We start from the raw sequence: 15635 nt of genomic DNA on the forward strand, positions 1-15635 counted from the left end.
GAGCAGTTAAAGATGCCTCGGAAGGTGAGGCAATTAATTTTTAAGTTTATGCTGAACATTATAGCACAGCGAGCCATTAACGAGGTGCAGGCATTAACCTCCCTGTACTTGGCAAAGAGCCGCGGACACTCTCCAGACGGGCCCAGCACCAGACTCCACCCGGCGCCCGGCCTGGCCGGCGGGTCCCCGAGCCCCGGGAGGCAGAGGACGGGGTTGGGTGGGCTGCCCAGACCTTCCTGTCACTGCATGTCCGGCAGCTCGATAGACACAGGCGAGGGTCCAGTGGGATGCAGGGCTCAGTCTGGGGAGGGGTCAGAGGTCAGGTCGGAGGTCAGAGGCGGGCTGGCAGGCCCCTGCCAGGGTCCTGTCGCTGACCTGTTGCCCGGAGCCGCAGTGCCCTGGCCCGCTGGGACACTGCCCAGGCCCCGGGACCCACACAGCTAACGTCCTGGCGCGGGAGGGAGGGGGAGCCTCCTCCCATCTTGGAATGCCTCCTCCCATCGCCCCGCCTTCCCCATGCTGTGCTGGGCTCAAGGTCACGCGGCAGGGCCAGCACTCCTGCCTATCTCTGTGCCTCGGTCCCCCCCTCCTGGGGGTCCTCTCCCACCTTTACCTGCTGCTGTCATCGGCCGAGGCAGGGACGCTACTCCCACTACAGCTCAGGGGGCCCCGGGGGCCAAGGTGGGAGCCGCATGGGACCTTCCCTAGCCTCGCTGCCCCTCAGGTACACCCGATGCTCCCTCCGCAGGCTCTGTGCCCGGCTTTCCCTCGGAGGGGCCGGGGTGCCGGGAAAAGGGGTGTGAGTGAGCGTCTCACGGCCGCACGGGTGATGGTGTCTCAGACCCTCTGATGCCTGAGCAGCAGACGGCCTCGACTTGAGATCAGACACAGTTTAACCAAGAGGGCAGCCCGGGTATTGTGGTCTGGGCTGGGGGACAGGCCTGCTCCTGGCCGGGTTTCTTGGCCTTTGGACAAGTTCTCTGGGCCTAGGTGGGAGGGACGCCCACCACCCGAGGTGCGCGCTGCAGTCACCCTCACGCGGTTCTTATCTGCCATCGTCGGGTTGGAGGCGCAGCATTAGGGGTTAGTGCATTTCCTGAAACTTGGTCCCTCTAAACACTAGACCCTGGGAAACTGTTTATGTTGGAAGCCCTTCTAAAAGCCGCCTCCTGGTGCCCTGCCTGCGCAGGAGGGCCCACTGAGCACCATGGACAGGTCACCATGGGGCAGGCCCAAGTTCCAGCCCCTCGGCCCCTCCGTCTGTGTCCTGCAGCCCCCTCTGTTCCTCAGCCATGGGTGGGCGCCCAAGCCAGAGACCTAACAGCCCGAGAAAGTGTCCCGGGTGTGGGCCAGCCCTTCACCTCACATCTCCGGCACTCCCCGTCGGGAGCCCTGAGGCAAGCTCCCCTGTCCAGGCCCTGCTTCCCAAAGCAGCACCCAGGCCCCTCCTCCCCACTAGGGTGGCTTCGGGTGAGGCTGTGCACACCCAGGACCTGCTTCGGCCCCTCCTCCCTCCCAGGGCAGGTGGTACGAGTGGAGAGGGGGTCCCAGGGGCCCCCAGGATTTGCCATGGGCTTCTCCCAGCGAGACTCAGATGGATCTGAGGTGAGCCTGCAAAGTCTCAGGCCTATAACTTTAAATTAAAAAAGCTGTTTATGTGTTCTCCCAGCAGCTCAGCGAGGCGGCCCCGTGAAGATCATATTATAGTACAAGCCGTTATGCGCCGAGTTGACTATATATACTTTTCTAAATGGTTCGGCAAACAGCAGCCTACTTATGGGCAGGGAAGGAGAACTGGTTCATTTGGGGTAACAAATGATCCTTGATTTGATTTTAAATGCAATGACAGCCAAATTTATTTCTTATTTAATCACTTCCCTGTGCTGCTGAGAGCAGGGTGATATTAAACGCTACAACGCGGAAATCAGCCGGAAGAGGCAAGCGAATACGTTATGTCTATAGGGCAGAGGGAGACTGTGGAGCGGAGCCCATAACCAGAATGGGTATTTTTGTCATTTATACAGTAGGTTATATCATCAGTTCTTCCCGCTTCCAAGTTTGCAGTAATAAAAATATAGGCAACGTGATTCTCTTTGCATTACAGATAAACCATCCTGATTCTTTATTAAATATTTTTATTAATCTGAAGGACTGCAAAGCCTTCCTGCCGATAAATCAGGCATGGAGCCGTCCTCTCCCCTCTGCTGGCTCTGAGACGCAGCCTCGTTGAGGAGCCCGCAACCCCAAGGAAGCAGGTTTCCACATTCAGGGCCCAGTGGCCGCCCTGACCCCGTGTATGGCCACGTGCACCCGGCAGAAGCGGCGCTAACCGGGTGTTTGTTTTCAATACCCAGTCCGTTTGGGTAATCGCTCCGCAGTCCTCAGTTTTGTGCCTATTTAACCGGGAATTACTACTCCGGTGTCACTTGCAGGCGTCAGCTGGGGCAGGAGGGCCCTTTCGGGGGGGTCTCGGGGGCTCCGGGAGAGGCGTCGGCCCGGGCAGCTCCCAGCAGGTGTTTGGGGCCCAAGAGACCACGGAGGCCACCTGGGCGTGAGGTGGAAGACAGGCCAAGGGTCAGCTGCAGTGGGGGACCCTGGTCCCAGGGCTGGAGACAGCCAGGGTGGGGCCCCTCCAGCTCCAGCCCGATCCCCCTTCCTGGTTGGCCTGGGCTGGGCTTGCCTGTCCTCCCACCGTGGTGAGGGGCCTGGGTGAGAGTGGACTGGCTGGGGTCACCCGCACAGGCAATTTCTCGCTGGAAAGTTTTTTTCCAGCCTCTGCTGTGCACCCAGTCGGAGCCGGGAGGGTCACCTTGCTGGGAAGCTGTAGGAGGCGGTGGTCCCTCGGCCCCGACCCACGTGTCCTCCGTCCACCCCCCAAGCCTCGCTCGCTCCCCGGGGGGTGGTCAGCTGTGCTTCTGGCGGCTCAGGCTTTGACAAGAGCACAAGGGTAGGGACCCTTCCTAGGGGGCCTGCGGGCTGCCTGCTCTTGGATGGGGTGCAGATCTTGGTCCGTCCCAGCTCAGGGTGGCGTCTGTGAGGGGTGGTGGCTGGGCCGGGGCCTGAGGGGACTCCAAGGGTCTCCCAGGCTGGAAGGGAGTTCAAATGTCTCTGGGGGCGTCGGGAGGCGTCTGCTCCACGGCCCGGGTGGGATGCCGAGGGGACTCGGGCCGAGACCGCGACGTTGCCTGCTGCTCGCGGGCCACGACGGAGCCGCAGCCGCTCTCCCCAACGCCTGGGCCCTTCCTGTCCAGCCACCGCACCCTTGCCTCCCAGCCCACCCCAAGTATGAGGAGGCCTGGCAGCCCTCGCCTGCGGGTCCCCTGGCTGGCTGCAGCCGGGGGCCCTCCAGTCTCCGGCCCTGAATCCTCCCTACAGAGGTCAGGCCGACTGACCCCACATTCAGGGCCTGAGTAAGGCTTGGGTCAGGTCCCAATTCTGCCAGCCAGGGTCTGGTGACCTCAGACAAGCCCACACCACAACCTCCACACGCACCTTCTGTCCTGGCAGTGCTGCTGCGGGTCGTGGTGAGTACAGGTAGGGTGAGCTTCTGGGAGGCAGCCCTGTCCTCTAAGCCCTGGAAAGACAAGCCAGGTCCACCTCGGCCAGGTGATGCTGGAGGAGCAATCTGGGGAGGCTTCATGGAGGAGGTGCTGTGGAGAAGGCTCTGTGCCCATGAGCCAGGGCCGGGGAAGGAACAAGCCTGCAGGGGGGATGCAAGGACTGGGGGGTTGGGAGCAAGATGGAGAGGAGCCCTGGGAGGGGCAGATGGAAGAGGCCTCGGCACGCGGGGTTGTGCTGGGCCCGCAGCTGCCTGAGGGGCCCCGTGCGGGAGGAACAACCCCACAGCGCTTACCAAGCACGGCCTGGGGATGGTTACATGCGGGTGCCCAGCACTGGACATTCAAAATGACCAGTGTCCCCGCGAGAACCTGAGACGTGCAGAAGGGGGCAGAGCCAGCACCAAACCGGGGTCAGCCCTGAGACCCGAGCTGGCCAGACCCAGAGGAAGGAGGGGTGACCTGGAACCACCGCCCAGTGCAGCCCAGGCGGGTGGGTGGGCCCCTGGCGCCCCGCTGTCCAGGGCAGGTGGGAGCCACCTCCATCACCTCCTCGGCTCACAGGCAGGCCGGGCGTCCTCGGGGCCTGCGCCACGCACGGAGCGTGTCTGGAGGTGGGCAGTGCCCGAGAACAGAGCGTGTCTGGAGGTGGGCAGTGCCCGAGAACTCAGCGGCTCCTGCTGCAAGGGCCCTCCCGGGGGCTGCGGAGAGGGAGGGCAGGCGGGCTGCCTGGCCGGGCACCAAGGGAACGCCGTGTTCCCAGTGCCTCCTCGGCGGGGACCCTTCTCAATGCAGCGCGTGTGGTCCGCAGTGGCCGGACTCCAGGGATGCCGGGGCGGGGGAGGGGAGGGAGAATGGGGTTGGCTGTGGGTTCGTTCATGACTGTTCCGAGGGGCAGGGGCGCCCCTCATGGCAGAATCATCTGACTGAGGTGGGGCCTCTCAGAAACCCGCCCCTCCCTGAAAGTTCTGGTGTTGCTGGAGGAACCGGGGGCGAGTAGGGGTGGGAGGTTAGCCAGTTCATCTTAAGGAGCCCCCCCTCTGTGCTTCAGTTTCCCCTCCTCTTAGTGGCCTGGCCCCCAAGGCAGGAGTGGTGCCGCGTGAGTGGCAGGGATTTGCGGGTGCAGCTGCGCGTGTGGGACCGAGGTCACGAGGTCACGGCACTCTGCCCGCCCTGCCCCCAGTTTCCAGCTCACTGTCCACCTGGACAGACGTGGCAGGGGGGCGCCCTGGTCTTGCACAGACTTGCTCCACTCTCGCACCCCACGTCACAGGGGGCCCCCGCGTGCAGGGACGGCCTCACTTCAAGCCCCACCCAGCCTGAGTGCCGGCGCACCCCAAAGGCTCTGCTGCGGGACAAGGGCTGGTGGCCTGGGCCTTCGCTCAGTTTTGATTTCACGTGTGAGACGTTCTGCCCTTTCCGAGGCGTACCCGCATCCTTCTCCTGGGATCCGCCCCCACCCACAGCCTGCCGGGGAGGCGGGGCCAGGCTCATCCCTAGTTAAAAGGTGGGGAGACAAAAGTCTGGGCGGAGAGAGGCAGCGGCTGGCGGGGCTCGGCCCCTGCGGCCTCCGGTCCAGGCGCCTCTGTCAGAGGTGAGCCCTCTGTGGAGGGCAGACCCCTGGAGGGCCACCCTGAGTGTACGTTGGCCCCGGGGGGTGGGGAGGGGGGACAACCAGCACGAGGACTGTGCTCGAGTCCCTTACCTGGTGGCCGAGAGCCCCTGGGGACGCCCAGCTTGGCCTGAGGCCGCCTGTGTGTCAGCCGAGGTGGCGGAGGCAGCATGCTGGCTCTCCTTGGTCACCCTCAGCGTGTCCTCGGGCCAGACCTTCAAGCCTGAGTTTCTCCCAAGGGGTGCGTGGCGATGACGCTGCAGAGCCAGGCTGGGGTCTCTGGGGTCTCAGCCGCGGAGGCGGGGGGCGACCCAGGGCACCTCTCGGGCAGGCGAGCCCCTGTGGGGAGACGCCTCTGGAAGAGGTCGTTCATTCCCGGAAAGAAATTAATTTTGTTTCGTTCAAATCATGCCTGCCGGCGGTGTATCTGCATGGTGCCTCTCAGGGGCTCTCAAAAGCTCTGGTTTGTGGGATGTTACGATAGGGGTTTGGAAACTTTCCAGACACGCTAAGGCACCATGGGGGCTAGGGGCTGCTCCGGGGGGGCACAGGGCCAAGGCTGGTATGGGGTCCCCGGAGCCTGAGAGCTGGGGCCTGGCCACTACCACCCGCCCTGACAGCCCCGGATGAGGGTGCAGGAGTCTCCTCAGTGGCCCCATCCCCAGGCCCAGCCCCCCTCAGCGACACCTGTGCTGAGCTGATGACAGCTGTGTGCGGAGCAGGTCAGCCCAGGCTCTCCTGGGGGATCAGAGGGTCCGGGACGGCCCCCTCCGCCTGCATCTCAGGCTTGCCCCCCTCCCCCAAGGGTAGGGTGCCTTCCTGGGAAGTGACAGATCCCGTGGTGGTCAGTGAGGGTGCAGACAACTCCACATTAGAAGGGAGGGAATCCTGACGCCGTAGCGCATGGATGGACCTGGAGGATGTCGTGCCGAGTGAAGTGAGCCCAGCACAGCAGGCCAGGTCCTGTAGGATCCGCTCACAGGAAGCCCTAGAGGAGTCGCATCCACAGAGACAGAAAGGAGGGGGCGGGGCCGGGGCTCGGTGCGGGGGGGGGGGGGGGTGAGCGTCTAGGGGGGACAGAGTGTCCGTTTTGGAAGATGAGAAAGTTGCGGAGACGGATGTGGGGGTGACTGCACAACAGTGAGAAATGTGCTTCATGCGGGAGACCTGGACCCTTAAACGCGGTAAACCTCGTTATGTGTATTTTACCACAATCTTTAAATATATATTTAAAAAATTCCCAGGGGAGAGAAAAGGACCCACGTCGGTGGAGTATGGTAAAGGACACAGGAGCCCTGAAAGCCACGCCCCACCCCCCGGGGCCACAGCTGGGACAGTAAAGTGAAAAGTAATGCAGTGTGTACTCCAAAGTGCAAAACCAGCGTCCGCGTGAGCACACGGCCGTAGAGAAATGGCTGAACAGACACAGAAAGGGGAGACCAGGGGCAGCCCTCCGTGCAGAGCCCCAGGTAATACGTGCAGACACGCTGGGGGGCAGGATACCCCCCCAGGAGTGGGCTGTGCGCAGACTCCTTCCAGAGGATAAAACATGCAGGGGGAGGGAAGGAGCGATGTACGGGGAGAAACCTGACTACAGCTCAGCCGGTGACCAGGGTCACCTCGGCAGTGACAGGGCATGGTGACGGCCTTCACCCCTGGTTCCATGGCACGAGAAGGGCACCTCACCTCCGAGGTCTCCCCAGTCACCACCACCCCAGTCCGGTCAAAACATCAGACAGAGCCTGACGGAGAGACAGTCTACGGGATCTCTGTCCAGTCCTCCGCCAGTCAAGGTCATCAAACGCTGGTGAAGCCTGAGAAGCTGTCACAGCCCAGAGGAGCCCCAGGAGACATGAGGACCAACTGCCACGCGGGTCCTGGGACAGGACAGGGACTTAGGGGAAAACTGAGGAAACCTGATAGAGGATGGACTTCAGTTCATTAAAAAAAATGTATTCCTGGGGAGTGCCAGGCAGCTCTCGGGTAAGATGTGGCCTTGGGCGAGTCGTGGCCTCAAAGGCTGGACGCCTGGACCAGGGCCTGTGCAGGTCCCTCCAGCCCCAGACCCCAGGACACTGCGCAGGTGGGGGGCAGGGCAGCCTCCCCACCCACCAGCCTCCCTGTGGCCCAGGGCTGTCACGCACGCCTCCATCTGCGTGTCTGAGGCTCTGTGGCGTGCGGGACCGTGAACGAGTGGGTGGCGTCCATCACGGTGGAGGGCAACCTAGTTTAGGACACGTGGCGTTTTCGGGCCTTCAGGGAGAAGAGTCAGGCAGACGGAGGGCAGAGTGGGCTGGCGCTCAGAAGGGCGTCCGGAGAGAGAGTGACCGGAATAACCACATTTTAACCCATCAACCTGTGGACAGTTTTGTTATGAAAAACACCAGAAAGCCATTAATATAAATCATGAAATATTCAGCAAGGAAGTCGCTTAAATGTCTCGTGTTCCCAGAAACGGTGCCGGATGCTTCCTGCATCAGGGGCGCCCAAGCGTCAGCGCTTTTGTGTTTCTTCGGAGGCTATTATCTCAGGACTGGGAAGTGTTAGATCATTGCCTAGTGTGGAGTGGGTGCCGGGAGAGGGAAATGAGGCGCTCCCGGGGCAGCGGCCACGGCCCCCTCCACGTAGCCGCGTGCTCTCTGGCTCCCGGGCCTCCCACCAGCCGCCCCCGTGATCCCGGCTCACATGGAGGGACCAACCCCTGGGCCCCCGTGTTTGTCTTCAGAGGACACAGGTGGCTGGTAGAGTCTTGAGCACTGCCGGCCTCCGGTGGGCTGGCCGCCCCACGCCTTCCCGGCTCCTGGCCACCCGTGCGAGCCGCCCAGTACTAATGCCGACAGCTCTCACACTCGCACTTTGCTGGGCTCCTTGCAGGCGACCATCTCTCATTTCACCCTGGCCGCCATCTCAGACCCCGTAGCTGCTGAGCATCAAGGTGAGGATTTGGATCCAGACCTTTCTGGCTCCAAAACTGTGCTCTCAGCCGTCTTCCTGCCTGCCTCGGAGCAGTTCCTGCTGCAAAAACACAAGACGAAGCAAAACAAAAAACACCAGGTGGGGGAGAAGATGAGGATGTGCCTGTTGGGATGGCTTCTGTCAAACAGACAGAAAACAGATGTGGAGAAGCTGGCAACCTCGTGCGCTGCCGCTGGGAACGGAAAAGGGTGCAGCCGCTGTGGCAAACAGTATGGAAGGTCCTCAAAAAATTGCACAAAGAGGGCTTCCCTGGTGGCGCCGTGGTTGAGAGTCTGCCTGCCGATGCAGGGGACGCGGGTTCGTGCCCCGGTCCAGGAGGATCCCACATGTCGCGGAGTGGCTGGGCCCGTGAGCCATGGCCGCTGAGCCTGCACGTCCGGAGCCTGTGCTCCACAATGGGAGAGGCCACGACAGTGAGAGGCCCGCGCACCGCAAAAAAAAAAAAAAAAAAAAAAAATCTCACAAAGAGTTACCATATGACCCAGCAGTCCCACCTCTGGGTAGGTACCCAAGAGACTTGAAAGCAGGGCTTTGAGAGATATTTGTACACTGATGTCCAGAGCAGCGTTATTCACCATAGCCAAAAGTGGAAACACCCAAGTGTCCACTGAAGGAGGAATAGATAAGCAAAATGTGGTCCACCCGTACAAGGGAAATTATTCAGCCTTGAAAAGGAAGGAAACCCTGACACAGGCTACAACATGGATGAACCTTGAGGACCTTATGCTCAGTGAAATGAACCCAACACAGAAGGACAAACACTGTGTGATTCCACTCATGTGAGGGCCCTAAAGGAGTCAAACCCATAGAGACAGAAAGTAGATGGTGGGGCCCAGGGGCCGGGTGAGGGGAGGGAGGGTGAGTGTTTAATGAGGACACAGTGTCAGTCTGGGGAGACGAGGAAGTCCTGGAGGTGGACGATGAACGAACTTAATGCCACTTAACTGTGCACTAGAAAATGGTTACGACGGTAAATTTTATGTTATGTGTATTTTACCACAATTTAAAAAATAAATGAAAAGAAGATAAAGATGGTGAAGAGTGTGGCTGAAGAGGAGTGATGGTGAGACAGGCAGCCTGTGGTCAAAGGGACAACGGCGGCCAGGAGGGCGGCCGGCGCCATGGGAGTGTTTCAGCACCTCGGAGAGAGACCCCGCACCTGGACTGCCGGGAGGGAACCTCTGGACTGGGTCCAGGAGCAGAAGGTGCTGGGCCCCTTCTGCAGGCAGCCTGCTCCTTGCTCTGGTGGAAATAGGCAGAATGAGACGCCTCTGGCTCCACAGGGCTCCCCTGGGAAGGGGTGGGGAGGTGTCTCTTCCTGAGGCTGCGCTCGGGAGGGCGGCTCCAGCTCCTCGTGGGGAAAGGGGTGCTGGAGAAGCCCTCAGGGGGCCGGGTTCCATCGCTCAGCGCCGACCGCGGTGACCTTGGGAAGCCTCCGGCCCCCCTCTGCCCCTCCTGACTGACTCCACCCTCGGCCACCGGGGTTTCTTGGGACCGGGGGTCCGCCCGTGACGAGGGCAGGACAGGGGGGAGGGGAGGTCGGGTCTCTTTTCTTGTGTGCGCCTGGCCCGAGACGTCCTTACACCAACATTCTCGCCAGGGATGGTGTGGCCCCCAGGCCCCCTGGGAGCTCACTGCTCTTGTCACAAGGGGACGAGGGGTACGCTACTGACCACACGTGTGAGCCAGCTCTGCCCCCTGAAGGACAGCCCCTCCCCTACAGGGCTGACGGTGCCCGTGTGAAAATTCAGCTGCAAGTCTCACAAATGCCGTTTCAGCAAAGAGCACCCAGCCTTCCGGAAACTGAGCCTCGGGGGCGGGGCGTGTGGCGGACTCAGCCACTCAGATCCTCGGTGACAAGATTCCCAGGGACAGTTAAAGACGTCCGGTTACAGTAAAACGCCTCCGGTCCTGATTCAGCGGTTTTCGCGGGGGCGTCGTTGCTGCCACGTGTGCGCGCAGCTGTCCACCCGTCGGCTCGTGCTTGCCCACAGCGGGCTGTGCTTCGTGCAGGGAGGGTGAGAGCACCACCGTCTGAGCCCCGTAGAAGCGTCCAACCCACAGGGTGTTGACCTTACGCGTTAGCCCCGCCCCCGGGCCTGCGTGGCAACACCTTGGTGGCCGGCAGAAGGCACCATGGGTCGCTGGAGGTCAAATCCCACTTCCTTACCCGTTGTCTGTATCACTGTTCTGCATAGCGATTGCGACACAGTTCTCCATGAGGCAGGCGTTCTATTAGTGGACCACACTTGTAAACCACAGTATTCATCTCTGTCAGGGTGAACCCTCCGATATGAGTTCATTCATTCATTCTTTCTTTCTTTCATTCAAAACAAACAGAAACTTGGCGAGCACCTGACCTCACAGGAGTACTGATTAAGGGGCTGGGGTCCCGGAAGCAAGATGACCTGTCCTCAGGGGACAGGGGCAGAAGTAAATGTGGGGACACAGGAGACCTGAGCTCTGATCCCAGAGGACATGAGCTGGGGGGAGGACACCCACAGGGCCCGAACCCCAGCCTGGTGGGGGCCAGCCAGGATGCTGGAGTTGAGTCTTAGGGGCCGGAGAAGCTGGGGAGGGGGCTCTGCGGGGCAGAGGGTGAGAAAGCCCAGGGTGGTGAGGAGATGGGCCTGGGGTGCAGGGCTGGGCCTCCTTGGTGGCCAGCCTGGAGGAGGCACCCCTCAATCGGCAGGGTCAGCTGTGGTGGGGGCCTCTGGGGGTCCGTCTGATGACAGGCCGGGGGCAGGGAGGCTGGCGATGGAGAGGAGCCGGCTCTGAAGAGAGCCTACCCGCCGGCTGTCACCCCAGCTCTGAAGAGGCGCTCCTTCTACAGAAAAATTAGGGAAGGGAGTCAGGACATCCGATCTTCCACTTAAACATGTGCTTGGTGAATTGCTATGGTTTATTGGGCGCTTGGAATGGCCTATAATTGCATCAAGCGACAGAAATCGCACTGGGAGGACGCTCCCGGGGAAGCTGCTGGGCGGCACTGCCCCCCGTTCATCTCTGGGTTGTCACTGTCTCTGCTACATGCAGAGAAGATCCAGACTTCAGACCAGCCCTCCCTGGTCACCGTCTCTCCAGACCTGAGGAGGCAGAGAGGGGCAGGAGAACACAGGCTCTGCCATTAGCCTGGGGCCAAATCCCAGCTCAAGACTCCCATTTCACAGATGAGGAAATTGAGGCCCAGAGAGGTGAAGTAACTCGCCTAAGACCGCACAGCATCAGGATTTGAACTGGCATGTGTCTGACTCCGACTCCACAGCTAAGCTTCCCACCCTCTTACCTGGCTCACAGACAGTGACGCACCTGCGGCCCAGCACACGGAGTGGCTGCAGAGACATGGAGCAGAAGGGTGGGCCTGCTTAGAGACTGTGAACTGCCAAGCAGAGGAGCGGAGGGTGCAGCCCATTAACATCATTCAGCGATGGTCCCCTGGGCTGACTGCACATCTGCAGCCACTGGCAGGAAGGCCTGACGCCCGCCCCCCCACCCCTACGGGGCAGGGACCGGCCCCCGGGAACTGTCTGGCTAACCAGAACTGTCACCACCATTTCATTATTTTAGGGCCCAGAAAATTACTATTCATGACAGTAAACTTAAAGATGAAATAATAAGTCTGTCCTTTCAGGAAGCAAATTGCGACGCCAGAATATTCATGAGCTGTGACATCATGGGAGACGGCAGAGCCGGGGGTGATCGTTTGGTTAAGTCAGCAGCTGAGGAATTTAGGGAGATGCACTTGTCACTCGGAGGAAATGGGTGATGAATGCGTTCCTGTCTGCGCGGACCCTTAACAGGCGCTTTTTTTTTTTTTTCGCGGTATGCGGGCCTCTCACTGTTGTGGCCTCTCCCGTCGCGGAGCACAGGCTCCGGACGCGCAGGCTCAGCGGCCATGGCTCACGGGCCCAGCCGCTCCGCGGCATGTGGGATCTTCCCGGACCGGGGCATGAACCCATGTCCCCTGCATCGGCAGGCGGACTCTCAACCACTGCGCCACCAGGGAAGCCCCACAGGCGCATTTTTAATGTACTAATTAATTAACCTTGGGACCACTCACATTTCCCAGGAGGCTGAGGCCTCCGCGCCTCGAGGGCGGGTGCAGCCAGACAGAACCGACCTCCAGGTGGAGCCGAAGCTGGTGAGGCTGGTGGGCAGCTCTAGGCTAGGGACCTGCCCCCCACTAGTAAATGCCCACAACTTCTCAGTTGGGGGTTGAGTCCCCCCCAAACTCACAACCTGGAAGCTCAGAATGACTTCATCTGGAAATCAGGTCTTTGCAGACGTAACCAGTCAAGGGTCATCCTGGATTTAGGGTGGATCCTCAGTCCGGGGTTTAGGACTCGTGTCCTCTGAGAAGAGGAGAGACGCAGAGACACAAAGACAAGGGGGAGATTTGGAATGAGGGGCCCCCATGCAGGCAGGGGCAGCAACTGGAGGGAGGTGCTTCCCAGCCAAGGAACCACGGGGATTTCTGGCGAGGCCAGAAGCTGGAGAGAGGCCTGGAACGTCCTCCCAAAGGGCCTCGGAGGGAACCAGCCCTGCTGGCACCTGGAGCTCGCACTTGTGGCTTCCGGAGCTGGGAGCTGGTAAATTCCTGAATTCCTGTTGTTGTTTGAGACTCCTCTGCCCCCCTCTGACCCACCTGCATCCGGTTGGGAGGTGCTGGAGGTGGCCTTTGCAGCTGGTCATTGCAGGGCCCCTCCTCTCTCTGGGCCTGGGGTCTCCTGCTGCAGGGGGCTGGGCCAGAGTTGTGCTTTTCAAACTGGGTTCCCCGTGCACCCACAGGGGCAGTGGGGGCTGTTTCTTCTTGTAGGAGCACCTCAGTTTCCTCCCCCCACCCCTGCTTCCTCCCTTTTGCTGCCTGGAGAGCTTTTAGTCCTCCCTCACGGCCCCGTTCTATAACCCTCCCGGGGCTGGGGGAGAGGATGGTGACCAAGCGGCTGTGTCCTCAGAAGTCACTCCCCTGCCACAGGCTCTCTGCAGGGGCCTTGAGGGGGACCCCCAGGAACCGGCCGTCCACCTGCTCGCGGGACCACGGCTCACCCCGCCCTCTAGTGGCCACCTCGAGGTAGCGCCGGGCAGCCCAGGCTGTAGGTTTGGGCCTCACAGGGGTGGGCGGCCCTGGGGTGAGCAGAACGCCAGGGTGCACGCCCCTCTCGGCCAGACTTGGAGCCCTCTTTGCTGGGAGACCCTCCCCAGGCTTTGTGGCCCAGGCACGCCTGCTCGGGGTCCAGGGGCTGAGTCCAGGCAGGAGTTGGCAGGGGTAGGAAGACCAGGGAGGGATGCGGTCATCCGCTTGGCTGCCTCCAGCCAGAGCAGCTCGGGCCACTCCCGGGGACTGTCAGTGCGGGGCGGGACCCAGGGCCGGGCTGGGACAGCGGGCTGGGCCCTGCCAGCTCAAACCGGGCCCGGCAGCCAGGGCTGGCTCTGCCCCACTCAGGGAAACCCTTGGCGCTCGCTGACTCCTGGCTGGGCCTGGGCCGGACACGCTCAGACCACTCGACCTTTCTTGTTTCTGAGAGCGACAGTGATCTTGAGAACCTCCCAGAAGGGGCGAAGGTGTGGGCTCTCTCTCTCTCTCTGCCTATTCCTGCTGCACCCCCAGTCCCTGAAGCGGCACCCAGCACACAGCAGACGCTAAATAAACACATGCTGGGCAGCCAGGTGAGTGCGCCAGGTGGGAAGCAAGGCCCCCACCTTGCTGCCCCCATGGTCTGGGCAGCCAGGTGGGAAGCAAGGCTGAGTTCAGGTGCACGAGGTGCTTTAGGGACCAGCACCTGTTGGATGGGGCGGTGAGGCTGCAGGGTTAGGCCGGCTCTGGGCCGGGTCCTCCCCTTCACGGGAAGAGTCTGGGTCTTTACATGCCGCTTAGGTCAGCCACTCGGGGGGGCCGTGACCTCACAAGGCCCGGCGTCTGCTGACCGCTCCCCGAAGCTGGGCAGCTGGGCCTTCCTTGAAGGGGGCCCTGTCCGTGTACACATGGAAGCCTGATCCTTATGTACTAGAGGAGTTGGAGGCTCAGAACGGGAGGAACCGACCGAGGATGTCCAGGGAGTCCTAGGACATCACCCATCACTGCTCCCAGTGGATGCGGTTGGGGAGTGTGCAGCCTGGGAGGGGAGCCCTGCCCCAGGCCCGCCGCTGCACCCCCAAGGGGAGAATCATCACTGACTGGCCTCTCCTCCGGGGAGGGTGTGCCACTGATGGGAGAACACTTATTTACACCCAGGCTCCTCAGGAATATTTTGTCCACACATCACTAAGGACGTCCAGCCTACAGGGGTCAGCTCTGGCAACGGGGTCAGCCACTAGATGGGTGGGCAACTCACAGCATGCTAGGTGGTGCCCCAGAGGAGGTGCAACCGGGGCGGTCTTCCTGAGGGAGGAGGTCCTGCGTTCTAGGGAAAGGGCTGGGTTTGCACAGGCTGCAAGGTCAGGAATCGGTAAGTTGGTGGAGACTCATCAGATGAAGGGTGCTGGGCACGCAAATCCCGGCCGATTCGGCTGATAAAGGCCCCGTGAGCTGCTGATGGATCCGGGCTGTTTATTACTGACATAGAGAAAGGAAGCGGGCTCCCCAGGCCTTCATCCCACACACGCAAAAAGATGACTTTGGAACAAAAGAGGCCACTGATGCCAACAAGAGCTGGGACACCCCACTGTCGAGGATCCCCCATCGCTCCAGCAGTCGGAGCTATACCTGGCCCCCAAGACAGTCTCTCTGAGTCCATGGGTGGCATCGTCAGTTCTCCCACAGGCTTTCATTTTCTCCCGGAAATCCCCGCTTTGGACTCCATGGGGCCACAACCAGAGCTTTAAGTTGTCCTATCCCTCAGTTTTCTCCGCAGGCTACTCTGTGTAAAGTGGAGGCGGGGCGGGGGGGACCACAGTCTCAGTCACTGCCCTCGAGCTGACAGCTGCCCTTGACTCCAGCCCTGCACACTCAGCTGCCCCTGGCCACCTCCACCTGGAAGTCCCCCTGCGCACCCAGGTCAGCAGGTGCAAGGCTGCGCTCGACCCCCTTCTCAGCGGCGCCCCCTCCTCCAGGAGGTGGCACGGCTGCACCCTGTCACCCAAGCTGGAAGCATTCCTGTCGTTCTTCACCCTGTTCTTGTTTACAGCTGCCCCCGCCCCATCAAGGCTCACCTCATGTCCTCCTGCCGCTGTCTTCCCTGCGCCGTTCAGACCCCACCCCCACGCCGCATCACTCCTCTGCAAGCACGTGGGAGCTTCCTGACTGCCTCCTGCCTCCAGGCCCCCTCCTGTCCTCCTCCTACCCCACCTCGCTCGGTCACCACCATCCACACTGCAGCTCCCCACAGCCCCACGACCAAGGCCAGATGCTTCCCCAGAGCTTCTGCTGACCCGGTTCCACTTGCCCCCCGCCCCATCCTCCCCGTCCTCCCGTCTCCTCCCCTCAGCCCATTCCCTTCCGTTCCAGCACGCTCCGCGGGCTCTGCCCATCCTATTATTCTCCTCTCCTCCTC

Source organism: Grampus griseus (genome assembly GCF_964374135.1).
Source record: "Grampus griseus genome assembly, chromosome: 6".
Classification (NCBI taxonomy): Eukaryota; Metazoa; Chordata; class Mammalia; order Artiodactyla; family Delphinidae; genus Grampus; species Grampus griseus.